General features: G+C 56.3%; 2 long non-coding RNA genes across 2 annotated transcripts; one reads left to right on the top strand and one right to left on the bottom strand.

Moving 5' to 3' along the window:
* The first annotated feature begins 5,360 nt into the window (after window positions 1-5,360).
* LOC139079815 (uncharacterized) lies at window positions 5,361-17,331 on the top strand. The gene is made up of 6 exons (XR_011533750.1): window positions 5,361-5,979; window positions 11,154-11,283; window positions 11,774-11,916; window positions 13,809-13,941; window positions 16,254-16,332; window positions 16,751-17,331. It is a non-coding gene; the product is annotated as an uncharacterized lncRNA (long non-coding RNA).
* On the bottom strand, window positions 16,094-25,340 carry LOC139079814 (uncharacterized). The gene is made up of 3 exons (XR_011533749.1): window positions 24,926-25,340; window positions 16,954-17,142; window positions 16,094-16,354 (listed from the first exon to the last, which is right to left on the bottom strand). It is a non-coding gene; the product is annotated as an uncharacterized lncRNA (long non-coding RNA).
* Between the last annotated feature and the right edge of the window lie 1,199 nt (window positions 25,341-26,539).

The raw sequence follows: 26,539 nt of genomic DNA, 5'->3' as shown, positions 1-26,539 counted from the left end.
GATGCTCACGGCAGCCTTGTTCATACACCCCCAGCCGGAGACTGTGCCCAATTCAGCAAGAGGAGAATGGGCACAAATCATGGTCCGTCCCTGGGGTGGGGTGCAACCCAGCCATGGAGGAAAGGAGGAGTGAGGGTGTGTGAGAGCCCTGGCTCTCCCAGATGAGGTTGAGTGAAAGAAGGAGGACCCAACCGAGGGCGAACTGTGGGATTCCTTCTAAGCTGAAGATTGAAAAAGGCAGAACAAGCTGTGGTGCTAGAAATCAGATGCTGGGGACCTCGCCGGGGCGGAGGTGGGAGCTGTTGCTGGGGAAGAGGCAGGAGGAAATGGAAACGCTTGGTATTTTGCTCTGGTGAGGAGTCACATGAGTGTAGACGAGTGTAAAATTACTGTGCTGTGAGCTTAAGACTCATGCATCTTACTGCTTGTAAATTATACCTCGGTTTTAAAAAAAACAACCCCCTTCAAAATCCAAACTAACATTCATGAGTAAATAAATAAAGTGGCTGAGTCAGGGCCGCTCTGCACGGACAGCCTGGGCATGAGGTTTCCAGGAAAGACAGCAGGACGCAGCCACCAAAGGAGCGCCTGTCATCCCAGCATAGGGAACACCACGCCCTAAAGTCCAGCCGAATCTGGTGATTTTCTTTTAGTGGGGACACCAGCAGTTTGAACTTTGATTTCTCCCTGAGATGTGGATCACAGAAAGGGGTCATAAAGTTCCATGGGGTATATTTTTAAATTGTTAGCATTTCATACGTGGATTATCTTTACATTGACTTTTTGTTGTTCTCCCCCTCAGCTTTGTTGAGGCATAAATGACCTACAATAAACTGCACATATTAAGCGTCCAGTTTGCTGAGTTTTGACACATGTACACTCATGACTCCATGTCCACAATCGAGATACTGGACGTCCCCATCACCCCTACTTGCCACCTGCCCTTCGTGATCCACCCTCTGCCCGCCCCGTGTGCACAGACACTGACTTGCTTCTGTCTTCACAGATTAGTTTGCATTTTCCGGGGTTTTGTATACGTAGGATCATACTGTATAGACTTTTTTCCGTCTGACTCACTCAGCATCATTAGTTTGAGAGTCGTCCATGCGTGGCATCCTCCGTGCTTCCTCCCTGTGTGTTCTGAGCAGCATCTCCCTGTACGCATGGACTACTGTGGGTTTTCTGTTCACTCGCTGGTGAACATGTGGGTTGTTTTCAGTTTGGGGCTGTTAGGAATAAAGTTGCTAAGAACATTCTTGTACAAATCTTTTTTTTGTAAATATGCTTTAACTGAGAGTAGAATCACTGGGTATATTTGACTTTCTAAGAAACTACCAAATTGTCTTCCAAAGTGGATGCATCATTTTTCTTCTGACCAGCAGCATATGAAGGTTCCCGGCATCCTTGCCCTCCCTCAATGTGGTCGGTCTTTTTCTTTGCAGCCATTCTCCTGTGAGTGTGGGGGTGTCGCACTGTGGTTTTAATTTGCACTCTCCTGATGACTAGTGATGTCGAGCATCCACATTGACAATGAAGCTCATTTCCGGCCTCCTGAGCCGTTCCGGAACCTCCAGGCATCAAAAGCCCAAGCGTCCAGCTAGGGTCCTGGGGCGCAGTGGCAGTGGTGCCCCTCCCTGTTGACCAGCGTCTTGCTGCCTAAGGCAAGCGGGTAAGAGCAGGATGGAGGGAAATACTTCCTGCGGGTGTCTGCGGGCTTCATGCTGCCTTGCCGGCGCCCCATCCACTTTTGGGTTGCACAGCCCACCCGGGAGGGGGCCCTCGAGAGGAGCTGTGCATGTGCAGGGTGTCCCCGATGGAGTGGGGGTGGCTAGGATCCCCGTCTGAGGCTGCTCAAACTCTCCCACCTTCAGGAGCCGCCCAGCTCAACCACACTGGCCCCCTCCTGTGAAGGAGGGGCTGGAGCTGGAGCGGCTTTTCTTTACCTGCCTGTTAGGCTGCTCCTAACTCGACCCCACCCCCACCCCATGCACCTTCGACACTTAATTTCCTAACAATGGTTTTGTCCGCACATTGCCCCATGGGCTCGGAGGACGGGATTCAGTGTAACCACTGCTCATTTGTCCAGAATCGGGGGCTGATTGGATGGCAAAGCAGTTTATCAACAGCGTGGGGCCAACGGGGAGAAAGCTCCTGGAGATGCGGGATGACCCATGCTGGGCGTGTCTGTCCACTGGCCCTGGGAGCCTGGGCCCTGCTGGGTTTAGAAGTTTTGGTATCCAAGGGAGTAAGGATTCTCCCAGGAGACACGATTAATTTCCCCAGAACAGAAAGCTGAGAAAGCCTGTGAGCATTCTGGGGTGCACATGCCCCTAATGTGGTTAATGTGCTTCCTGGGTGACCGACCCTAACGATCAGGGTGCTGCCACCCAGCAGGGGCTGGCAGCCTAAGTGTGGGATCGGGGGACCTTCTAAGACACATCTTCTTACATTCCCCAAGGGCCGTGGGAAAACCACAAGTCAGGTAGGGAGGACCCCCTCCGATCCCTCAGGGGTACAAGCGTGGGTCCTCTCCCTCTGTAATGAATCTAATTGGTGGAGGTGCAGTGGAGGGAAGGGGACCTGAAATGGCCTTGGGGAAGGGGAGGCATACTCATCAGTCCCATGCGTGGCGGCGGCAGACATAGAACCCAAGCTCTGAGTGGTATTCCTTCCCCACAGCGTTACAGGTGCGCCCACACAGCTCCCTGACGTCCCTTCTCCTGGCTCCCCACGCTCCCCACTGCCACAGTCAGGGTGCCCCCCAGGACACCGGATATTGGGAAGGATCTGGACGGAGCCAACAGAGGAATGCTCACCACCCAGAGCCCCTGGACTCGAAGCTACTGTGGTCTGGGTGGCCCCTGGCTGGGGGGCTTCTCAGCTGTCAGAGGAGGGCTGTGCTGGGGCAGGTGGGAGGTCTGTGAAAGGGTGGGCACAGGGGGGAGCCCGAGTGGTGAGGGCAGTGGGGAGGGGGCGGTCCTGGCTTCAGTGGTCTGGACCCTCTTCCTGCATTAGGGGGTTCCTGAGTCTGGAACCTGGTGGGGGGCATGGCTGCACTCTGGGGCGTCCCGCACTCTTCTTGCTCAGGCCTCTCTGAAGCGTCCCCCGGGCGAGCCGCCAGCCAGGAACGTGGGGTTCCTTGGAGGCGCTCGCTGTACCTGGAACTCTGCGCAGCGACAGGCGTGTGCGTGTTGTTCTGCATCGAGATACTGCTCACGGTTGTGTGTCTGTGAGGAAAACTGACACTCGGGTTTGTTCCGTGGGGCCATGTACTCCTGACAGGCTGCCAGAAAGGGCCCCAGTTTGAGAAGCAAAATACCTCACCATTTTGACTTCCAAAATGTGTTCTACTCCCCTAATCGGAATTTTCTTCTTTGTGTAGAACCACGAGTTATGCTGTGGCTCCGATATCTAAACACTCTTTTGATGTCTACTTGGAAGACAAAGAGAGACGGTCACACTTCAGGATGCGCCACGTTTCCCGGATTCTGAGATGCACGTTTTTCATGCTTTAGCCTCGAGAGATCTGGATGCACTTCACATGTGCTGGCGGTGGTGGCAGCGGCGTGGGGCAGATGTGCAAGGACCTCAGGGACCTTCTTGGGGGACAGGACAGGGTGGGCAACAGTGTCCCCTCCACAGACATCTCCGCCAGGCACAGTGATGACACTGCAGCCACCCAAACCATGTCTGGGGCACTCAGTGCCAATTGGCTTAGTAAGTGCCCAGGAAACGCACCAAGAGAGCAGCCGTCTGCTCCAAAGATTTGCAGCACCCCACACGGGCTCCGCGGGAGCAAGGCTCCTCCTGGCCGCGTCTGCACCTCGGTGTTTTATTCACTTACGTTTTTAATATTTCATGGCCCCTCTTCCGCCAGATCTTCAGAGGAAACGCGCAGCCTGTCCTTGTCGGCCACCTAGACCTCCTTTCGGAACAGGACGCAGCAGCTTCCACTCGAATCAGGACCATCTGTCCTGTCAAGCATAAGCTGGCTTGTTAGACTTTCGTATTTTTAAGGTGTTGCCTGGAAGATGGAATTAAATGAACACTGGCACAGGATAGAAGGAGAACCCAGAGGGAGGCACTGTCTGAGGGTACGGGGGAGTGCCGGCTCCTGAGACCCTGTGCGTGGGTTCCTGCGAGGTCCAGAGCGAGCAGGCCCTGCTTCTCGCTCCAGGTCTGAGTAAAGACCCCAGTCTCTGCCTGCCTGCAGGCCCGGCCCTGGGCAGAGGGGTGGCAGACCCCACACTGTGGCCAGTGGCCCTGTCGCTGTGCATCTGGCTCCAAGAGTGTCTGCTGGAGCCTCTGGACTCCAAGGGCCTGGTGGGCATCTGCCCAGGTGGGCTGAAGTGCCCCCAGCCCTGTGGCTAAGTCAGGGGGCTGCAGGCCACACCTCTGAGCCCTGGAAGGGACAGTCTGACATGGGGGGCCGTGATTCCCACCCTGAACTGTTACCTCGGCTCAGACGGCTCTGGGGCGGGATCTCCAGATGCCAAGTGGACGCACTGATGCTGCTCCAGTGGCTCAGGTGGAAGGGACCAGAGAACAGCAGAGCCATTGGGAAGGCACACCAGATCACGAACTCACACACAGGTACATGTGCATGTGCCCACACGCACACACTCATGTGCACACACATGCACAGACACATGTGTCCCACACACATGCACACACATGTGTGCACACACATTCACAAACACTTGCCCCCCCACATGCATGTGCACACACACAGACGCACCAACGAAAGGGAGCGCTTCAGGCAAAAGGAAATGACGCTAAAGGGAAGCTTGGAGGTCAAGGAAGAAGGGAGGAAGAGCCAGAGAAAGGGTAAATAAATAACTAGAAGCAAATATGATTGTACAAATTAATAACAATGATCATGACAGTGACTCCCAGGGTTTAAACTGTAAGCAGAATTAAGACATAACAACGACAGTGAAAGAGTCGGGTGGAGATGGAATCCGGAGTTCGGAGTCGCTGCGTGTCTGCAAGGAGGTGGCAGGACCATTTACACTAACGTTAACAAGTCAGAGATGCACGTCGTCACCCTGAGGGCAGCTGCTGAAAGAAGAGTAAAGGGATTTATAACTGGCGAGCTAATCGAGGATAAACACGGAATGAAATTCATCAATCCGAAAGAGGGCAAGAGCGGAGAGAGGGAACAGGGCCCAGGCGAGAGAAACAAAACAGCAAGGACGAGGCCAGTCTGAAGCCGAATGATTCAAACGTCGAGAACCAGGTGTTTCAGGGAAGAGCGAAGCCTGTCTGACAGACTCGGTGGGAGCCGCGCCCTCAGCGCAGGACGTGGGAGATGGACGTTGAAGGAGAGACCAGGCGCGCGGACCCGGAAGAGAGCGGACAGTCGTGTTGACACAGCTGGCGCAAGAGTGTGGGGACACTGAGGCCAGGGCTCTGCTGGCGCTGAGGGGAGGGGGTCTCCTCACGCAGGACGGCCCACCCACAGGAGGACGCGTTCTATGTCGATGGCTTTGCTACCCTGGTCTCAAACACGGGGAGCATGGCGGCCGAGTCACAGGCGGAGACAGACCCACGGCCGGCGCAGAACACCGCAGACTTCTCCCTTCCCGCCCGACAGGACGAGCAGGCGAGAAGACGGACTGACGGAGGGGCTCAAACAACAGTGACCTCGCTGATACACAGACAATAACCCCCGCAGCGGGGAGCGGCGGACCACGCCAAAACCACGGAGCCCGGCCACCAAGCGAGCAGAGCTTGCGCAGGATTTTCCTGTGTCATCCCTGCGCAGTGGAACAACCCCATCCGATACCAGGGGTATTTTTAAGTCACCGTCAGAGTCATGTATCTACTCTTTAAATGTTAGATTTGTGCATCCTTGTTGTCAAGTAAAATCAGCTGATAATTTTCTTTTCTACTGAACGTACCCCGTATATGACAAAGGGCCCGCCCCCAGAGTGGCTTTCTCCAGCTTGATTTGTGGATGGACACGCGTGTGCCAAGGTCAGTTTAAACACGGAGGGAAAGGTCCATGTTTTTCTTTTCTTGCTATTTCAAGCACTGCAGTGCCGAACATGCTTTACGTGTTGTGCGTGTGTGCATGTGCGTGTGCACGTGTGCTTGTGTTTGTGCACGTGTGTGCTCATGCATTTGTGTGCTCATGCATGTGTGCATGTGTGTGTGCAAGTATTTCTCCAGAACAGATTCTGAGAGCTGCAAGCACGGCTGCGAGGTGAAAGGACGTGTGCGCTGGGGTCTGGCTGAGGGCAGGAGCGGGCTGCCCACTGGGCAAGGAGAGGAGGGTCTGGACTTCTCGAGGCAGAGGTGGAGCGAGGACTTTAGGACGAGGACGCACCCAGGAGAAAGGCCGGTCTCCTGGGGAAGTGGAACCAGAAGTACAGCGACAGGCAGGCCCGGGCAAGTCGGCATCTCCCCACCCGGCCCCTAAGGTGTGGGGGGAGGACACGCCGGCCTAGGGGGGCTGACCCCGGACGATGACACAGGCCCCTGAACCCCAGCCACTCTGTCACGATGGCGCCTGACCAGAGACCAGAACATGGAAGGAACTGAACAGGCCCGCGGTGGTCCCTGGGTCACTGTGAGACCTCCAAGGAGAAAACTGGGCAGCAAGACACCAAAGGAAGAAGAGAGGAGGCGGCTTTGTCCACCTGGGTCGTCTGTGTAAATACCGCCAATTCTGGGTCGTCCTCCGACCTGGGCAGCTGACCTTCCTCTCTCCGGGACGCATTTCATCCTGGGTCCTCAGGACTCCAGCTCCCCCGCCCATGCCCCTGCACGGTGGGCTGCCCCGGGCCCAGCCCCAGACCCTCCTCTCCTCCCCCTACGTGGCTGCCTGGGGCTCCTCCAGATGCCCCCGCTCCACGTCCGGAAAGGCCTGGTGCACACGGTCAACGCAAGTCCGTCCTCCCCCTGCACCGTTTCTCCCACAGTTGGAAGCTGATCACGCGTCCTTGCACCCCGTCTTCCAGCTTTTCCACACTCCATACCTCCTGAGGTCCTTGCCTCTGCACCCTGGGCCAAGCCCGCATCACCGCTTCCAGATTGTTCCCACAGCCGCCTAAATGGTGCCCTGCTTCCCCTGGCCCTCACCCTCCCCTGCAGTCTGCCCTGAACAGTCTCCAGAACGCTCCTTCTGAAAACAAGTCAGGCGACACTCCCTCCCCTCCAAGCCCCACATGTTCCCGATTCTCTCCCCGTCAAAGCCCACGTCCTCCCATGACTGCAGGCTCCTCAGGAGCCCCCAGGCACCCCCTCCAGCCACACTGGCCCCACGTGCCTTGGGCTGAGCCCTGGGCCCCCAGGAAGCCCCTCCCCACTCGCCCATGTCAGCCCTGCTCCGTGACACCCCTCCCAGCCCCACCTGGGCTGTCCTGGTACCCAGCCATGCAGCCCTGGTCAAGCCCTTGGTCCACTCTGGCTGGTCCACGCAGCCCCCAGGGTGGAGCACTGCCCACGACTTCTCCTCTGTTTCCCCAGCACGTGGAGCCCCACTTCCTGCACTCAGCAGGTGCTCCAGCAGGTATGGTGAAGACTGCATGGAACTCGCCTGCTGGAGGCCCTCCTGGCCCACCCTGCCCCACCCCTATCCCAGCTGCCCTGCAGGGAGCAGATTCTGCCCCCACCTGTCCTCAGCCTGCGCGGGAGGGACCCGGCGGAGAATGTGTGCTCACCCTCTGGTGGCGTCTGTGGGGCGGCACGGTCCCGACGCCACGGCAGCTGTGGGCAGCCTGGGTGGTGCCTTCACACTGCCAGCAGGGAGGGGAGGGAGAGGAGGAGCCGTGGGGGGCGTGCGGCCAGGGCAGCAGAGAGCGGGACAGCATTAGTGAGAAGGCGGGTGCCAGGCGTGACCTCCCCGGGGTCTCCCCACCAGACCTCGGTGAAGACCCTCGGGATGAGGAAGCACTGAGGAGGCAAGACCCTGGCCGGAGCGGGTGACCGTCCCACCCCAGCAGGCAGCCCAGAGGCGAGGGGGCAGCAGACCCCAGCTACTGACTCAGGGAAGCTCTCTCTGTATCCGCTGGGGCTGGAGCCCCCCAGCCCTGAGTCCCCAGCTGCCATGTGGGTCCTTTCATACCTGGGCTTTGGGGGGGGTGGCCTCCAACCCCTGACCAGAGCCTTCCTCTCAGCAGCTCTGGGCGCGTTCCCAGGGTGCTTTTAGTCTCACAGAACAGAGGACGGCCTGCGGCCCGCCCGGCCATCCCAACAGTGCTGGGGTATGAATGTTTGATGAGGCCGTGCAGACATGCCAGGCTCCGTTTGCAGCCAGGAGGTGACAGGCGGAAGGAGAAAGAGAACAGCTCGTTCCGGCAGAAATCCCTGCCAGCTGCGGCTGGGAGGGCAGGTGGGGGTGCCTGGGGGCTCCAGTGGAGTGCAAGAGAGGGCTTTGTCCCTGGATCCCAGAGCGTGAGGTCTCAGAAGGGGCTGCAGCGTCTGGAGGTCAGGAAGGGCCCCATGAGAAGGGGCGGGCATCCCCACCCCAGCCCCAGTGCTCTGCACACCCGCTTTCTTCCCAGGGTAGCCGTGGTCACTGCTGCGTGGTAGGTGCTGGCTCTGAACCAAAGCTGACACGCCCAGAGTCCCCACGGCAGCAGTGGTTGGGTTTTTTGCTCTCCAGCCACCCCGCGGGCTCCCTGGAGCAGGCCCGTGAATGCATGACCTTCCGGAAGGCCAGGCTCAGGCCCGTGCCTTCCCGGGTGACCAGGGCCAGTCCAGCCTCGTGAGCCTTGCCTTGCCCCCGTGTGAAGGGGGTGGACAGCCCCGTGGGAAGGCAGCTCCTCCTCCAGGGCAGTGACTGCGCCTTTGCTCCGTGTTTCTACTAGAGGAAAGTGGGCGAAAGGAGCAAGGACATTTGCCAGGAAAACAAGCCTCTGCTCTTCCCACCAGAGAGACCCTTTCTCGTACAGAAACCTAAACATCTTGACAAACGTACTTTACAATATTTTTAGAGCTCGGCCAGGCTGACTAAGGGAGGCAGTGGGAATCCAGAAGCAACTAGAAAGAGAGTTCATTGTGGTCAGAGAGCTCTGTGACCCGGAACCCAGACTGTGAAAGGCCCTAGTGGGGAGAGGAAGCCTGGAGCTGGGCAAGGAGAGGGGTCCAGATGGAGACCACCCTGTAACACTGGGTCTTCCACACACTCAAAGGAAAACCCTGACCCTCAGAAGGATCTGGGTGGAACAGGAAAAGGAAAGGAAGAAAAGGAAAGAAAGAAGTCTGCTCTGAGAACTCTCAGCACGAAGCCCGACTCACATAGCACGGGGCCAGCGGGCACACCCCTCATGGCGAACCAGGAAACGCAAGACAAAAACGTGGCTCCACATGGTCCCCGGGTGGTGGCGACTTGATTAATATGCTTAAAAAACCAAAGAAGTTACTGGAAATAGATGGACAAGAGACTCTCAAAATTGAGAAGGCAAAAAAATTATAGAAATAAAAAAGGATAAATGAAACTGAAAACCCAGCAAAGAGATTGAGTAGCAAATTAGATGCAGATGTCTATGAAATTAGTGAACTGGAAGATATATTTGAAGAAGCCACCCAGACGGCAGCACAGAGGAACAAAGGTTGGGAAACAATCTCTCTTCAGTGGTTAGCATTGTCTGTGGAGGAAAAAGACCCCACGGGGTGCAATCAGGGCTTCAGAAGAAGAAAGAAGATAAAACGGGGCTGAGGTAACCGTGAGGAGAGAGTGGATGAGAAAGACACCGTTCCTCAGATTCTACGAGTTTAATTGATCTCACAGGGTGAATATGAAGAGAGCCATGCCTGGACAGATCATGTGGAGACTAGAAAATTCCAAAGACAAAGAGAAGATTACAAAAGCAGCTAGAGAGACAAGAACGAGTAACTTGATTAAATAGCAGTCAAACTGGCATCTCGACAGCAATGGTGGAACCACGGGACAGCGACACTTTCAAAGGCCTGGGCGAAAAGGGCTTTCAACCAACAATTGTTCATCCCATGAAACTCTCTTTTAAGAATGAAGGTGAAACAAAAACATTTGTAGTTAAACAAAAACCAAGGCTTCCACTTCTAGCCACCATGGAATAACTGGGTCTAGATTTACTCTACCACCTTAAATAACTAGAAAGGTGGACAAAATATGAAAAAAAATGTTTTGAGACGTTGGACAACAGGCAGCATCGGATAGTGGCCTCTGGGAGATAGGGCCCCTTTAAGTGCCCCCAGCTTAAAGTCTTGCTGAGTTGAAGGCACAGTTAGGATTTAGGGAGGCCAAGGCAACTAGAATTTGCAGGGCCAAGTACCAGAGAGGAGGGAGCTCCAGGCAGCGGTGGGGGGGAGGGAAGGAGATATTGAGAGGGAACTGCTGGGGGTCCCCTCAAGTCCAGCACTGAGTACTGACCTCTGTGTGCACGTGAAGAAGCCGTCTGTACCCGGGAAAGAGCCACTGGAAGGGAGTGTGCAGAACAGGCCTGGGAGTTCACGTGGGGAGAGGGTTGTCCAGGCTCCATGAGCCAGAGTGCAAGATCTCCCAACCCGCAGGGCATCAGTGGGGTCTTCAGAGGGCGTTCTCTCCATGATGGGACCAAATTAGCCCCAGAGGAGAGGGCCCACAGTAATGAAGCTTGAAAGCCTCTAAAGGACTCCAACAAGACCCAGAAATACCTGAAGCAATACCCAAATCCAGCACTCAACGGTGCAGACCTCCCAACGTCTGGAGTTCTACTGAAAATTGACGCACGTGGAAAGAAGCAGGAAAATATGATCCATAACCAGGATCAAAATCAATCAATAGAAACAGACCCAGAAAAGACGGATGATAGATCAGTATACGAGAACGTTAACACAGTTATTATAAGTAGATTCCATATGTTCAAGAAGGTAGAGGAAAACATGAGCATGAAGGGAGATGTAAAAAGACCCAAAGTTCTGAAGATGAAAAATATACTTCTGAGATGAGAAATGCACTGGCCATCCCAGGGACATGATAAACGCCCACCTCAGAACGCTGAAAGAATTATTTTATTAATATAAACAACTGGCAGCATTCCTTTCTTTCTCAGTGGCACATAAAATAGTGGTACTTTCCCAAATTGGGTGAAATATGGTAATAATGTCTATTACAACCCACCTGGTATTTATTTACCTTTGGAGTGTAACGGTCACTTTATTGATTCATTCGTCTTTCATTTTAGAGATGAAGTTGGCAAGAGGGAAAGTCACCTCCCATGTTGACTCATTTATTCACTCGTCAAATGGGTTCTGAGGATTCTGGATAAACCCTGAACTGTGCCACCCAGAAGTCACCACGCTGAGGACGACAAGGTATATAAACCAGTAACAGTACATGAGACACTGCAGGAAAAGAGGGAGGGTGAAGTGAGACAGAAGTTCAGAGGCAGGAGGTCAAGCTTGGCTCCATGGAGGAAGTGGAGCTTGGGCTGGGTTTGGAGGAGGGGACGTTTGACGCGTGAAAGGGGCGGAGAATTTCAGGTGAAAGGCCTGGGCTCCACCAGCTCCTGGTGTGAATTTTTTTTTTTTGAGGAATGTTGTCCCTGAGCTAACAGCTACCACCAATCCTCCTCTTTTTGCTGAGGAAGACTAGCCCTGAGCTAACATCCATGCCCATCTTCCTCCACTTTATATGTGGGACGCCTACCACAGCATGGCTTGCCAAGCGGTGCCATGTCCGCACCTGGGATCTGAATTGGTGGACCCCGGGCCACTGAAGCAGAACATGCGAACTTAACCACTGCACCACCAGGCCGGCCCCCCTAGTGTGAATTTTGAAGGGCCCTCCCTCTGTGTGACCCAGACCTGCAGGTGCACTACTTGGCTGGCAGACAACACCTCTGGAGTGAGGAGTTACTGAAACAAGGCCTGAAGTGTGTGAGGTCGGCTTTGGAACTGGGCAGCGAGCCCGAAGGAGCTCCAGGTGCTGCTAGCGAAGCCTTGAAGGTCAGTGACGATGGGGGGAAGTGACCGCTGTCCTCTAGTAGCAGAAAGGTTGGTAAAAATATTCCCTGGGGAAATCTGGACAGCAGAAAACACACTGCATGGGCTCGTGGATTTCACTAAAGACGTTTCCGGGCAGAATGTCATAAGTGCCAGCTGGTTTCTCTCAGTGGCATAGCACAAAGTATGGATGAAATAATGAAGGAACTTTCTATTTTTGAACAAAATTTAGAGGAAATATAAAGGAGTCAGGATTTGGCTAGGTTCAAAGCAGATTCTTACCAGAGTCTTTAAACCAGCAAAATGTCCCCAAAGTGTGAAAATGCCCCGTTATGGACTCAATGTTTGTGTCCCTTTGAAATCTGTATGTTGAAATCCTAATCCTCAATGTAATGGTATTAGGGGGTGAGGCCTGGGAAAGTGACTAGGTACGAGGGTGGGGCATCATGAATGGGATTACTGTCGTTCTAAGAGGCTGAAGAGACCAGAGCTCTCCCCCTCCACCACAGGAGGACTCAAGGAGAAGACAGCTGCCTTTGAGCTAGGAGGTAGACTCTGCTCCCCAGATGCCAAATCTGCTGGCACCTCAGTCTTGGACTTCCCAGCCTCCAGAATTGTGAGAAATAAATTCTGTTTTTATGAGACACCTAGTCTATGACATTCTGTTATAAAAGCCTGATGTGACTAAGACAAACCCCATGGCAAGGATCAAATTCAGAATCCTGCCAGTCAAACATGGTCTTGGGGCAAAGGTCAGATTAAGAGTGTGGCTTCCATACCTTTTGTTGAGACTTCAGAAGGATTTAAGGCTAAAACTTTATAAGGATATCTTTTGTCTAATGGAGTGAACCCCCCATAATATACATAGGCAATCCATGAAGTTTTTAAGAGAATTGTAGTGGCAGAAGCACTGCCACTTGGAATAAGAGAGACAGTTCAAAATGAAAAGAGGTCTCTGGGACATCAACCTCCTATTCTCAGGAGGCAGACTAAGCAAGGTCCTCAGGTGCAAATATGGACAATTTCTAATGGAAAAGGAAGGATGACTCTGGAGTCAAGAGCACAGAGGCAGAGGCAAGAACAGAGGAAACCACTCGTAAGGAGGGCACTCAGACCTAAGTAGGTACATCTCCTGCCTCTGGAGCAGGGGGATTGTTGCCCTGGCAGGTGGTTCTCCTCTGGGTGGACCATGACCAGTCTGTGCCACCCACGTCCCCTCCTTTTTGGTCAGGAGTCTCTATCCTGACTGTCCTTCCTCCCGATCATGTGCTTGCTGTGTGGAACAGAGACTTCGACCCCTCTTGTCTGTAGCTCTTCAGATCAAGAGAAATTGCACTTGAGGAAATATCCTGGGAATAAACTTGGGGACTTTGAGGCCCTGGACCCTGTTTAGAGGATGAGATTCTGGACCTTGAGCTGATGCCATAATGAGATGAGACCTGGGGGACACTGAGGGAGGGAATGTGTGTATTTTGCATATGGAAGGGATGTAAATACTACAGCCAGAGAGAGGTATTTTTCAAAGGTGGCCTCCGCAATGTTTCCCATTCCACATGAAGAGACTTGCCACACCCGCCTCAAGTGGCAGGTCTGTCTCTCCACCTTCTAAGCTGTCAAATGAGGGAAAGTGGAAACTTGGCCGTGCTTTGCCTAAGACAAGTGTACAGAAGAAGGGACACGAATGAATTCACGAAGTGGGAAATCACCCGCTGGGGGAAGACACATGGCTAGAACAAACAGACTTGGAAAATAACATAAGCAGCTGTATTTGTTTAGGAACCTTCTCTATAAAATCAAACTGTTTAGAATTGCTCTATTTTAACTATATTCTGTTTTATCTAACATTTACAAAGAAGGCTCAACAATTAATGTACGTTTTGAATTATTTCCTTAAGAGATTTGCAATGCCCTCAGGCTGGATCACAGGCTTCCTTTACTCCACAGCCTGCTGTGGCCATCACCGCCCCGTCTATTGACAGTCTTGACCACCCAGAGGGACGAGAGGATTGGAGGCCATCACGACTGAAGGTTGGATTTTTAAAGTTCCTGTTCTCTTTCCATTTGTTTATACAAATACTTCGTTTCAGGCACAAATCCCCTAGAAAAATAGATGTTAAGGAAGGGTTCAAGCTCAGTGCAGGCCAGCGGGTTACAGCAGGCCCCTGTGTGTCCTGGCTCCTGGCCCGAGGTCTCCCGGGGAAATGCAGATGGAGTTCCTGAGACTGAGGACAAAAACTCCCAGAAAAGGCAGTGGGGGTTTTGGGGGGACCCTGAGCAGGGGGTCTCTGTGTGGGAAGGGGCCTTTGGCTGCCTGGTGGCCTCCCTGCCAGGCTGGAGGATCCAACTGTAGGCAACTGGGGAGCCTCTGCATTCGGAAGGGGAGAAACGTGGGGCCCTGGAGCCCATGACCGCGCTTGCTGCCTCTGTCTCCCTCCCCGGGGGTTTCTCTCTGGTCTTGATGAGCATCTTAGTCTCTGCCCACCATCTTCCGCCCCAGGCACAGTCCTGAGCCTGCGCTGAAGCCGCACAGCCAGGGCGAGAGCCCCCAATTTCCCAGCTCCGATTTGGGATCGGGAGGAGGGCACCACGAGGCGTCTGCTGGTTGGGGGTGGGGTGCTGCATGGGAAGGGGGGGATGCAGTTTGGGCAGGCATGGGGTAGGGGTGTGCGTGTGTGTGGGAGCGTGTGTGTGTGTGTGTGTGTATGCAGGGGAGTGTATCTGTGTGGGCGGGGTGTGCACAGAGGATGTATGCGGAGGTGTAAATGCGTGTGTATGTGGGGGAGGAATGTACCGAGCTGAATAGCGTCTTCCTAAACTTCACCCTCACCCGGAACCTGTGAAATACGATCTTTGCAGATGTAATTGTTATGATGGAGTCATACTGGAGAAGGGTGTCCTTAAAAGAGGAGGGAGGGGCCGGCTCAGTGGCACAGTGGTTAAGTTCGTGTGCTCTGCTTCAGCAGCCAGAGGTTTGCAGGTTTGGGTCCCAGGTGCAGACCTATGTACCGCTCATCAAGCCGTGCTGTGGTGGCGTCCCACATATGGAACAGAGGAAGATGGGCACAGATGTCAGCTCAGGGCCAATCTTCCTCACCAAAAATAAGAAGAAGAGGGAAATTTGGACACAGAGACACAGACACACAGGGAGGCAGAGGCTGGAGTGAGGCAGCCAAAAAAGGGTTCCTGGCAGCCACCAGGAGCTGGAAGAGGCAGGAAGGGTCCTCTAGAGCCTTCAGAGGGAACGCAGCCCTGCCCACACCTGGATTTGGGGCGTCTGGCCTCCAGACTGCGAGAGAATCAATTTCTGCTGTTTTGAGCCACGAAGCTTGTGATCATTTGTTACGGCGGAATACAGCGTGTGTATGTCAGCGTGTGGGGGCGGGGGATGGTGCGAGGGAGTGTCAGCGTGCGTGAATGTGTCTGGGGTACGTGGGTGTGGGTGTGCGTGGGATGGTGTGTGCACAGGTGTCAGTGTGTGTTTAGGGGTCGGTGTGTGTGGAGATGCAGGTGGGAAGCGTGTCTGTCTGGGTGCAAATGTGTGTGCACACGTGTGTGATATGTGCATGTGGGATGCACACGTGTGTGCTTGCGTGATGTGTGCATGCAGGAGCGTTCATGTGTGGGTGTGGATTGTGTGCAAGCAATGGTGGAATCACAAGTCCACAGTCGCAGTAGGAGTTTTATGCATGTTTTTCAAAAACAAGACAACCATAGTAGCCAAAAATTAGAAGGATATAAAGGAATGAGCTGGTTCTATTTGGAAAGATCTCTTCAATATGTTGTTTATCCAATATGTCAAGATTTGGAGCCGATTACAGCGTGATCTCATTGATGTTTAAATTTATACGTGAGCACACACCCCCACACCCTTTGCATGCACATTTCTGAAAGATTACACACGGTTACAATAGTGAGAACAGAGCTGGGGTTGGTGGGGGTGGGATGGAGAGAACCTTGTATCTCTAATTTTATTCCCTTTATTGTGTTTAATTTTATCATGCACACATATTAGTTTTATACCAATTTAAAAAAAGAAGAAAAGGAAAAAAGAAAAATCAGTTTAAAAATCTGGTTACTTAACTCTCCTTGCAAAGGTATCCAGTTGGTTTCCCAATTACTGTGTCAAGTCAAATCGGCAACAGGATTAATCACTGCAAGTATTTTCAACAGAGAGAAGAAATAGTATTTAGACATCAATCCATTTATTAGGAAAATTGGAATGTGCACCAGAACTCGACAAACCTTGCAGGGGAGAAGCTTGTGTGAACTCCCTGCTACTTCCTTTTAGAAGCCTTTTTATCTCTGAGAATTCTCACAGCCTTGTCTCTTCATCTTCCCAGGCTCAGTGGCGGGGGCGACAGGATATTCTTAGATCCAATTGTCGTAAAGTGGACGGCCCGCGTCACTCCCGCTCTCACGGTGAGTCAGAGCCGCGCGCTCGCTGTGGGAGGGAGACGGGCGCTGCCTCGGGTTTGGGAAAGGAGGCACCTGTCCTCACTGCTAGGTGCCCTCTCGTAGGGTCTCAGCTCCTTCCCCAGGGCCACACCACCCTATGGTCACCAGGAAAATATAAACCTGGGCTCGAACTCTGGGCCTGCGTTTAATGGGGTGGGGTGTGGGCAAGTCTCCTGACAGATGGTGATGGTCATCCCGCCTGGGGGCTCTGCTCAAACACCCCCCCACCGTCCCCCGAGCCTGTCCTATCACCCTGGACCTCTTCCCTCAGTGTCCTTGTCACTCCCAGACCCACTGCGTATTGTCTGTGGTTCATCTCCCCCTGGAGACCAGAGCTCCACGGAGGCAGCATTTGCCCTTTTTCTTCTCACTGTCACACCAGAGTGTCTGCAAGAGCGCCTTGGACACGCCTGGCGGGGACATGACCACTAGCTGGGGCCCACATCCCCACTGCCTGGCCTTGAGCTCGTGTGGCCCAGAGCCTGGTTCTCCCACACGAAGCGGGCAGGAGAGACGCCCGTGCACGGGGCTGGACCCTCTCAGCTGACAGAGAAGGAAGTAGAAGGAGCGTGTGGACGCACTGACCCTTCCCAGGGGTCGGCACGAAGGTCCAGAACAGGACTGCTGGCTCCACGCGCCGTCACGCCCATCGTGCTTTTCCTCTCCTCTTTCCACGTAACGCTCCCTTCCTGGCGCAGAAGCTGACAGTGTGGGGGCTTCTCACTCACTCGGGGACTCGGCTCCCAACCGCCTCAGAAGCAGCTTGCTTGCCACCTGTTGAAGATGAAGCCGCCGAGGCCCAGAGAGTTTGCACAGGTAGCCGGGACGCGGGGTCCGAAGTGGCCCAGCTGGGGAGGAAGGCCAGAGGCACGAGGACACAAGTCCCATCCTGGGGCTCCCACAGAGGAGTGGTCTCCCCTGCCCACGAGCCCTGGTCTCCACGAGCTGCAGCCCGGGGTGGAGGTAACAATGTCTGAATTGAGTAAAAGACAGTGGCGATGTGTGTAACAGAGGGAAGGGACCCGGGCCATGCACACACACCCCGGGGGGCGCTGATTAGAGCAGGAATCAAGAGGACACACCCTGAGGATGGGACGTTTGGGCTCAGAGCTCAAGGCTGAGATGCAGGGGGCGGGAGCAGGCCTTCCGGCCAGTAATGTGAGCCAGAGCGAGGGGGAGAGTCCACCCCAGCCACAGACTCATTACAGAACCAGGGCCCCCTCCGGTCATGACAAGCCCTGGTGCTAACACAATGCAGACATGGACCCCACAAACACTCACAAGGTGGCCAGGGTCAGATTCGGAGCCCCCACCCGTCACTGGGGCCTCGAGGGCACAGCCAGACGGAACCCCACTCACTCGTTTGCAGGGACTGCTGCCCCGGCGCCCTCGTCCCTTGTCCCTCACCCCCCCATCAGGATATGACTCGCGTGCAGTTTTGTCCTCACAGATGCTGGGAGAGCTCCACGCTGAATTCACGACGGGGCAGAGCAGCGGCTTCGAGGAAGGAGAGCCCAGCGGGGCAGGAGGACGAGCTCGCCCTGCCCGGGTGCCACCCACACAGAGAGCCCCCAGCCTCTCTGAGAGGAGGCGCCTGTCCCGTTTGGCTCGGGCAGCAGTAACAAACGGCCACAGGCTGACGGCTTGAACAACAGACGTTCGTTCTCTCACAGTCTGGGGGCTGGACATCCAAGATCCGGCTGTCTCAGGGCTGGTTCCTCTGAGGGCTCGCTCCTCGGTGTGTAGACACCGTCTTCTCCCTGTGTCCTCGCATGGTCGAACCTGTGCGTGTGTCTGCGTCCCCATCCCCTCTTCTCATAGGGACCCCAGTGAACGGGATTAGGCCACCCTGGTGACCTCAGTTTACCTGAATCACCTCCAAACATAGACACATTCTGGGGTCCTGAGAGTTAGGAATGTGAATTTGGGGGCACATTTCAGCCCATAACAACCCCAAACCCCATTTCCTGAGGCTGAGGACGGGGTCAGGGGCCGCCTCTCCAACTCCAGCCCACTGCCCTGCTGGCCTCACTCCCCCACGGGTGGGCGGAGAGGCCGTGGGCATGTCTGGAAGTTTCTGGAGTGTAGATCACCAGCTCCCAGGGCCATAGCAGGCTCGCAGGAGGGTGCTAGAAATTTCCCAGCAGCTCAACCAGCCGCGCCCAAGGTTCCTCCCAGCACCGCAGCCAGGAGGCCAGGAACAAGGGCAGGAGCCCAGAGCCCCGTGCAGACACCTCTGCTGTGGACCAGACAGTCCCAGGTCACATCTTCACGGTCTGGGTGGGGGTGGGGACTGTGCCCGGGTCCCAGGACTTCAAAGGTCCAGCCCACGTGTGCCACTCCCACCGCCTGGGCCCACGGCCCCTCCCCACCACACGGCTGCGTCCCCTCCACACGGGCGCCCCTGCCCTTCACACGCCCTGTGTCCCCTCTGAGCTCCTGCATCCAGCCCGGGCTCACATCAGTGTCTGAATGACTTTTAAAATCGTAAGAGAAACAAAGAACTTTGAGATTGAAGTAATATTTTCATTTATAGTATTAATACGTTGGTCTTCACGTCAGCACGGTTGTTACAAAGAATATTTCCCAGTTTTTACGGAGGGCGCCCAGGAAGGTAGGAGGGCCCTTGGAGGTCAGGGGGCCCCACACCCCATCAGCCCCTCGTGTGTCCTGGCAGCCTGGGCCCCGGGGGTCCCAGGGTGTCTGCTGGCAGGACCCTCACCCCTAGCTCCCAGGTTCCCACACTCGGCAGGAGCCCAAAGCCACGTGTCGAATTGAGTTTCTTCAATTCCTATTGAACTGAGTTTGGGAAAGGCTTCTGATTCTGAGAAATTCCCCTGGGAACAGGCCACAGCTGCCCCTTCTCACCTGAAAAAGGTGCAAATCACTTGCTGGTCCCAGGGGAGAGGTGGGCACAGCTGGCGGGCCCAGAGCTGGGGACTCTGAGCAGAGCCAGTGGGTGGGGGGCCCGGGCTCCCCCAGCCTTAGGGGAGGAAGGGGTGCTGGGGGAGGTCTGGGGGCAGCTAATGAGCAGGGGCGTCTGCAAGGAGACCCTCCAAGGAGCCCTCCCGGGGCAGCTCCACCCTGTCTGGGGAGATTTAGGACCACAGCCCAGGAGGAAGGCAGGGCAGGCGGGCGGGCATGTGGTCTCCCGGGAGGGGCCAGTGGGGTGTCCTCTGAACAGGCCTGTGCTTTCGGGCACCCAGCCTGCCCCTGAAGCCTCCGATTCTGGAAAGCCGCTTCCCCCGCCCACTGGGGCTGCCGAGCAGGAGGACGGTGCCTGTCCCCCTGTGCTGTCCCTTTGGGCAGAGCTCCACTCGGGGAGAAAGTCGCCTTGGCAGAGACATGAGGGCAGCAGACTGTGCGCGCATTTCTGCATCTAAGAGGGAAACACAGCCAGCCAGGCTCTGGCAGGAAGGCAGTCCGCCCCCTACTACGCAGCGGTGGGGTCACGCTGCAGTTCTCCTGGCCCACAAAGGCCGTCAGAGATGCTGATCCAGCTCACAGATCCACTTTACCGGAAGAAGCAAGGACGACGGCAGAGCTCCCAGCACACGAGGTGCTGACTCACCAGGGGACATTTGGAGTCGTGCAAAAAGCCTTAATGTGTGGCCCTGCGTCCGGCCCAATCTGATCCAGTCTGAGAGGCTGGAACTGACCCTCGGTCTCGCATCCTCAGGGAGCCCAGGCTGGGACACTCTGTGCTCCTCCTTCACCCGCGCACAGAACACTGCGCCTGTGACATTTCCCACCCCAAAGGTCGGGGTTTCGCCCACACTAAGCAATTCTCCGACACCACCGGGTGCCCTACAATTCAATTCGGTTCTGACACCATCTGCCTGTGGAGTAGATAGCAGCGGATCCCGCAGGTTAAGGGCTCAGCCCCACAAAACTGCTCCCCACTTGAGACGCCAATTGCAAGCCTAGGTTGTCGCCTGTGCTTCTGAAGGACCCTCTACAAATCGGAGGTTCCCACGACCCCTTCCTCGGTTCAATTAATTTGCTAGAGCAGCTCCCAGAACTCAGAGAAACATCTGTGTTTACTGGTTTACTATAGAATAAAGGATACAGAAGAACAGCCAGATGCAGAGACACACAGGGTGAGATCCAAGAGGGTCTTGAGCTAGGAGCTTCTGTCCCCTTGGAGATGGGGTGTCACCCTGCAGGTATTTGGATGTGCTCACCAGCCTGGAAGCTCCCTGAACCCCGTGCTATTGGGGTTTTATGGACGCTTCCTCACGTCGACATGATCAACCCTTACCTCCATTTCCAGCCCCTCTCCCCTCTCTGGATCATGGCTCCACCGAGGAGCCCACCCAGGATCACCTCACTAGGACAAAAGACACTCCCATCACCCAGGAAAGCACAGGGATTTCAGGAGCTCTGAGGCAGGAACCGGGGGCAGAGACAATGTGTTTACTTTTGGTCATTTCACATCAGGCCCCTTTGCGGGGTGGAGTCCCAGGACATCATCTCTCGTTCCAGGCTCTGGACCAGCCCCTGGGGGATGCAAGGGGCATCCCACCCCACCGGAAAGGCTGACCAGCCTGAGCAGAGGGCCCAGCGGGGCTCCAGGGGCCCCACCAGCCCTCCTGCCCTGATGCCAACAAGACAAATCTGCAGCCCAGGACCCATGAAACCAGGAAGCTTCCTCCTTGTCCCAGAGATCCCAGCCAAGCTGCTCCACCACCTAACAAGCCCAAAGACCCCACAGGCCCCCACAGGACTCCCCAGGCATGGGTGGATTCCGGTCCTTTGTCTTGGGGGTTAGAGCTGAGCTCTATCACAGTCAGCGCAAGGAGTGGGACCTGCTTTCCTGGAAGGGGCAGGGGGGCAAAAAGTGAGCGGGGGTCTCCAGGAATGGGGAGGGAGCTTTCTTGTCGTCAAAGAGAGGAGGACAGGAACAAGGGACAAAAAGACACTGCCACTTGTGGAAGGTGGAGAACCCAGCCAGCTTACATTTCCAGCAGATGGAGGATGGCGCAAGACACAATTAGCTAATGGGATACGGGACAGGCGCGACTCGGGCGCTGCGTGAGGGGCCGGGGATCAATGGAAGCGCTGTGTCTGAAATGTAAATCAGCACGAAAGACTCCCCATCGATTGCAGAGAAGCCCAGCAATGACCCCAAAGCCCCGTTCACAGTGCCCAGCCACAGGGCTGGCCTGGACAGACGGACGGACAAGCTGGGCTCAGTCGGGATGCACCAAGGGGGGCACAGGAAGTGGCTGGTTATGTGCTGCCTGCTCCCAGCCTGGAATTCACAGGGAAGAAACCCTGTTCCCTCCCTCCCCTAGGGGCCCCCATCCTGAGACCACCCATCCTCGCCCAGCCCCCCGCTGTGCATTCCCCAGAGCTGAGGGCCAGGGACAAGCAGAAAACCAAGGGCCTCGTACATTTCTGCAAACCCAGTGGCCCAGGGTTGGCAGGGCACTTGGTGGGGTGGGGGGTACGAGGATTCACACTCACCCCAAACTTCAAGGCCCTGTCTCACTCACATCTCACCACGACGACCCACAGAGCCGCCACCCCGTCCCCTGTGGGAGGGTCCCTCTTGCCAGGAGCCAGCTTCCGTTTGTGCCTGAAAGAGGACTCCATGGGGGCCGATCTGTGGCAGTGGGTGTCGGGACTCTATGTGCAGGGGTTCACCGGGGTGCCTGCCTGTCTCAGGGGGACACTGAGGGGTCTGTCTGTCTTTGAGAGATGTTGGGTGCCTGCCTGTCTCAGGGGGACACCAAAGGGTCTGTCTGCATGGAGAGAACTTGGGGTGTCTGCCTGTCTCAGGAGGACACCAAGGGGTCCGTCTGCCATGGAGAGACGTTGGGATGTCTTCCTGTCTCAGGGGGACACCAAGGGGTCCGTCTGCCATGGAGAGACGTTGGGGTGTCTGCCTGTCTCAGGGGGACATCGAGGGGTCGATCTGCATGGAGAGATGTTGGGGTGTCTGCCTGTCTCAGGGGGACACCAAGGGGTCCGTCTCCATGGAGAGACGTTGGGCGTCTGCCTGTCACGGCGAGGGCACTGAGGTCAGGCCCCGGGCTCAGAGAACGAGGTCTGGCTCCCCGCAGTGTGTCTGAGCGACGCCGCCCCTCCCACACGGGGGTGGGGCAGTTCAGATCTCTGCTGCCCACACGCTCGCAGTCACAGGAGCCAGAAGCGGGTCACACAGGGTGCGTCTGGGGCAAGGAGGGGTGGGAGGCCTGAAATGCAGGTTCCCAGGCCCGGAGCCGCACTGTCAACAAGCCTTCCCCGCGGGGTCCCCCGGGGGGCTCTGGCACACCAGCTTTGCGGAGGACGAGGCAGAACGGCGGGGGTGCCTGCCCCCCCGCCCGCGGCTCAGGGCTTTTAGGGGACAGGTCCTCTGGGACTCAGGAGTAGGCGAGCCCCCCGCCCTGCGCCGGATGAAGAAGAAGAAGCATGCGCAGTGCGGAGCCCCTCTCGCCGAGATCGCAGACGGCAGCTGTATTTCCGTCGGCCGCGATGAAGACGGTCCACGCAGCCTCTCGGAGATGGCCGGGGCCGACGGACCAGCGCGGCGCGGAGCGCTGGAATGCAGCGCGCGTCTCCCACGGCGGGAACCTGGAAAGCCCACCCAGGGGAGGAAACGAGGATGCTCGTCGCTGGGGCGGGGTTGGCTGGAAGTCTGTTCCTGGAATTGGACGGTGGTGCGCGTGTGCATGGGGTCGTCAGGCTCAGCAGCGAGCGCCCAAGGCCTGATGCGCTCCGCCGCGCGCTGATCGCCACTTCAGTTCCGCGGATCTGCACAAAATTCTGTGAACCAGGCTCCCGTCCCGCCGCCTCCTGCAGACCGTGCGCGACCCAGTCTTTGCCACCAGGTGTCGCCTGGAAAACGGGTCCCCACGGGCACCCGGAGGTGAAGGCGTGTCCCTGCTCAAACGCATTTGGGGAACCTGAGGCTAAGGGGGTGCACGCTGCTTGCCTGTAAGGCCCTGACCCCAAAGCGATGATCGCTGGACACGGAGGCGCGGCGTCTCCACCGGCGCCCGCGGGAGGCGGGTTTCTTTCCGGAGCGGCTGGCGCGGCGGGGCGGCTGTGCGCGCCGGCCCTTCTTTCTCCTCTTTGTTCGGAAATGAGGCCCAGGAGGCGGGGGCTTCCCACGGCGCACAGAAAGGGCAACGGAGACGTAACGGCCGAATGTGTGCCCCACGCCCGGAGGTGTCGTCGCCTCGCGGAGCAGCGCATGGGGACGAGCGGGCCGGTGCCGCTTCTGGAAAGGCGCTGCCCCTCGTCGACCGCTGAGCGGGGCCCCTGCCATCCCGCTGCCCTCGTCGTCCTTGGGGCCCCTGTCATCATGCGGAAGCCCGCAGGACAGGTCTGCCTCGCTGCCTCTCACATCCCTGATGGGCGTCCAGTGCGCAGTATCAGGAGGACAGACAGAAGAGGGAGAAGCCATCCCTCTGGCCAGTGTCCGGAGCACCAGGCCCTCAGAGTGTTTAGGAAACTGCCCCCTGCAGACCCGCCCGCCCCCCCACCCCCCCGGTGGCCAAGCCCTCCTTCTCCCCTGAAGCACCAGCATTTGGTGGTTTTCTCTCTCCCTCAGAAAAAGGATGGAAATAGAAGCTGTGACTGTTGCTGTCGCTGTCAGATGGTCACGGCAGGATCTCTGCACGCCTTCTGGCAAAGATAAATGTAACATCACCGACAGCAAACACACAGTCGTGCTCACCAGCCTGTGATAGACGGGTACGAATCATGGTGCCAGAGACATGGGGACGCAGGGACGCCGACCAGTGGCCTCCAGGTGGGCTCGGGCCACCATCCCCACTGTCCCCTCGGCTCCCTCACAGGGTGTGGGACTCTGCCGCAGGACTGTGGCCAGGGCTGTGCCTGCTGCCCCCCGCACCGGTGGCTGACGGTGGGAAGGACCTGACTATGGGCGGAGGCTGAGGTCCTGGTTGTTTAGGGCCAGGAAGACCACCCTGGGACAGAGACGGGGCCTAGGATGAGGATGGGGCATGGACTGGGATGGGGACAGAGATGGGGCCTGGCACAGGGCCCAAGGCAGGTGGCCTGGAATGCCACCCTGCTTCCTTCATTTCATTGTCCTGGAAGGACACATGGGCAGCACACTGTCCCTTCCCAGGCCCAAGGTGTGAAGCTGCCAGCCTCCCACTCAGGAGGAGACTCAGCCAATGACCAAGGCCTGTGGCAGCCGAGCAAACAGAAAGCACAAGAGGGGAGAACCCCCTGCAGACCACCGAGGCCTCGTGAGCCAGCAGTCAGAGAGGACCCCAGCACAGAAAGGCGAGAGGACCATCAGGAGGAGGTGCAGACAGATGGAACCAGAGTAGAAAGTCAGGAGAAAATGAGGGAGGGAGATGGAGGGGGGAGCAGGTGGGGTTCCAGAGAAATCCAAATGCAAGAGTTGGGGGGCACTGTGGGAACCAGACCTCCAGCTGCGTGATCCCCCGCCCCGAGCAGAGGAGCCGTAAACCCGTGGACGAGGAGATGCAAGCCCACACAAGCAAGGATCCTTGACGCCTTTGGGGAATCAACCAAAACAATTAAATGGAAGAGAAAATAATCAAACACATACCTGGAAATAGTCCTCTGGGCTGAGACAGGATGTGCTCACGCAGGGTGAACGCGGGCTGAGTGGCTCCGGCGCAGCAAAGACTGCAGCCGGATGCCGGAATGGGTTCAGATGGCAGGAGCTCTGAAGACCACAGGGAGTGCTGAAGACAGGGAAGCTGCTGGAGGAAGACGAGAGCTGGCCCACAGAGGCGAGGCTGGCCCGGCGGGCTCTCCCCCGACGTGTGTGCGGCCTGGGCACCTGTGCAGGGGCTGGACATGGAGACCCCTTGGCGCCTGGCACTCCCTCCTGGCTGGGGACCCACAAGTGGCCCAGCGTCTTCTCCAGGCTCGTCTCCTCCTCTGAAGATGGAGGTGATGATAGTTCTGATCTCATGACACTGCAGGGAAGATGAAGTGAGTCACTGCCTGTGAGGACTGTGGCACCGTGCCTGTCACACAGCAGATGCTTCCCACTCTGGGGCCAGTCACCTTATTATTATGTGGCTGTCCTTTGTAGGAATGAACCAATACAAAGTCAACTTCCACAATCTGAGTTTTCTCCAGTTCTAGAAAATGTACTTCCCAGGGCTGGTGTCAGACGGGACACTTTAATTTTCTAGAAACAGAATGCCCAACTCCAACTGGCTTGAACATGAATTTGTTAATACGTATTGACTCTCGTAACTAGACAGTCCAGAGGTAGGGCAGGCTTCAGGTGTGATCAGGTTTCCAGTCGCATCTCAACAAATATCTGTTTATGCAGTCCTCCACCTGTCAGTCTTATCCTCAGGGCAGCTTCCCTCATGGTGTCAAAGTAGCTGCAGTAGTTCCAGGCTTCACACCCACACACCACACTGGGAGGGAGAGAGAGAACAAGCTACTATCCCAGACTTACCAGTAGAGACCATGAAACTGCCCTGTGGTTGAGGTGGAAGCCCACTCCTGAACCTGGGGCCAGTGGGAGGGCAATTCTGATTCAGCTAATCAGAGCACCACCCTTGCTGGCGAGGGGTGAGTGTCCCCAACATGGGCTGCTTGGGGGAGGGTGGAAACCCAGCCAAAATCAGGGTAGTTACCAAATGGTAGGGGGAAGGTGGTTGGGCCAGCAAACCCAGAGTCCGTGCAGTGCAGCCTCCTGCCCAAATAAGATCACAGGAGTCCAGCTGGGCTCAGCTGCCAGGCCTGGGGCAGGGCCTTGCCTCCTCCAGCAGTCCATCCTCAGTGTCTGTCCTGTCCCAGGACCGGGAGTCATTCTCAAACCGCGTCCTTCACCCCGGAGTTCATGTCAAATCTCCTGCCTCTGCTTGAAGCAGCCCCGGGCAGCTCCGCTCCAGCCCGTGCCCAGACGGCAGACCTGTGACTCCGACACGGCTGCCCAGTTCTCGCTGGGAGAGGTCTCACTTGTTCTCCCTGGAAACAAAGCTGCAGGGACCCACGTAAGACTCACCCCTGCCGGTGTTTTTTGTTTTGCAACTTTTATGTCATAGAAAATAAGCCGTCCCTTCTTTTTAACTTTATAAATCACCAAATCAGGGTCCAAGGAGCCCTAGAATGCTCAACTTGAAGGGAACCCTCAACTGCAGGGGAGGGAAGGTTGGGGCCCAGAGAGAATAAATTATGTCCCCAAGGTCAGGAG

This window comes from Equus przewalskii, chromosome 27 (genome assembly GCF_037783145.1).
Source record: "Equus przewalskii isolate Varuska chromosome 27, EquPr2, whole genome shotgun sequence".
Taxonomy (NCBI): Eukaryota; Metazoa; Chordata; class Mammalia; order Perissodactyla; family Equidae; genus Equus; species Equus przewalskii.
The sequence above is the reverse complement of the archived record's forward strand: the minus strand, read 5'-3'. Positions and strand labels throughout refer to the sequence as shown.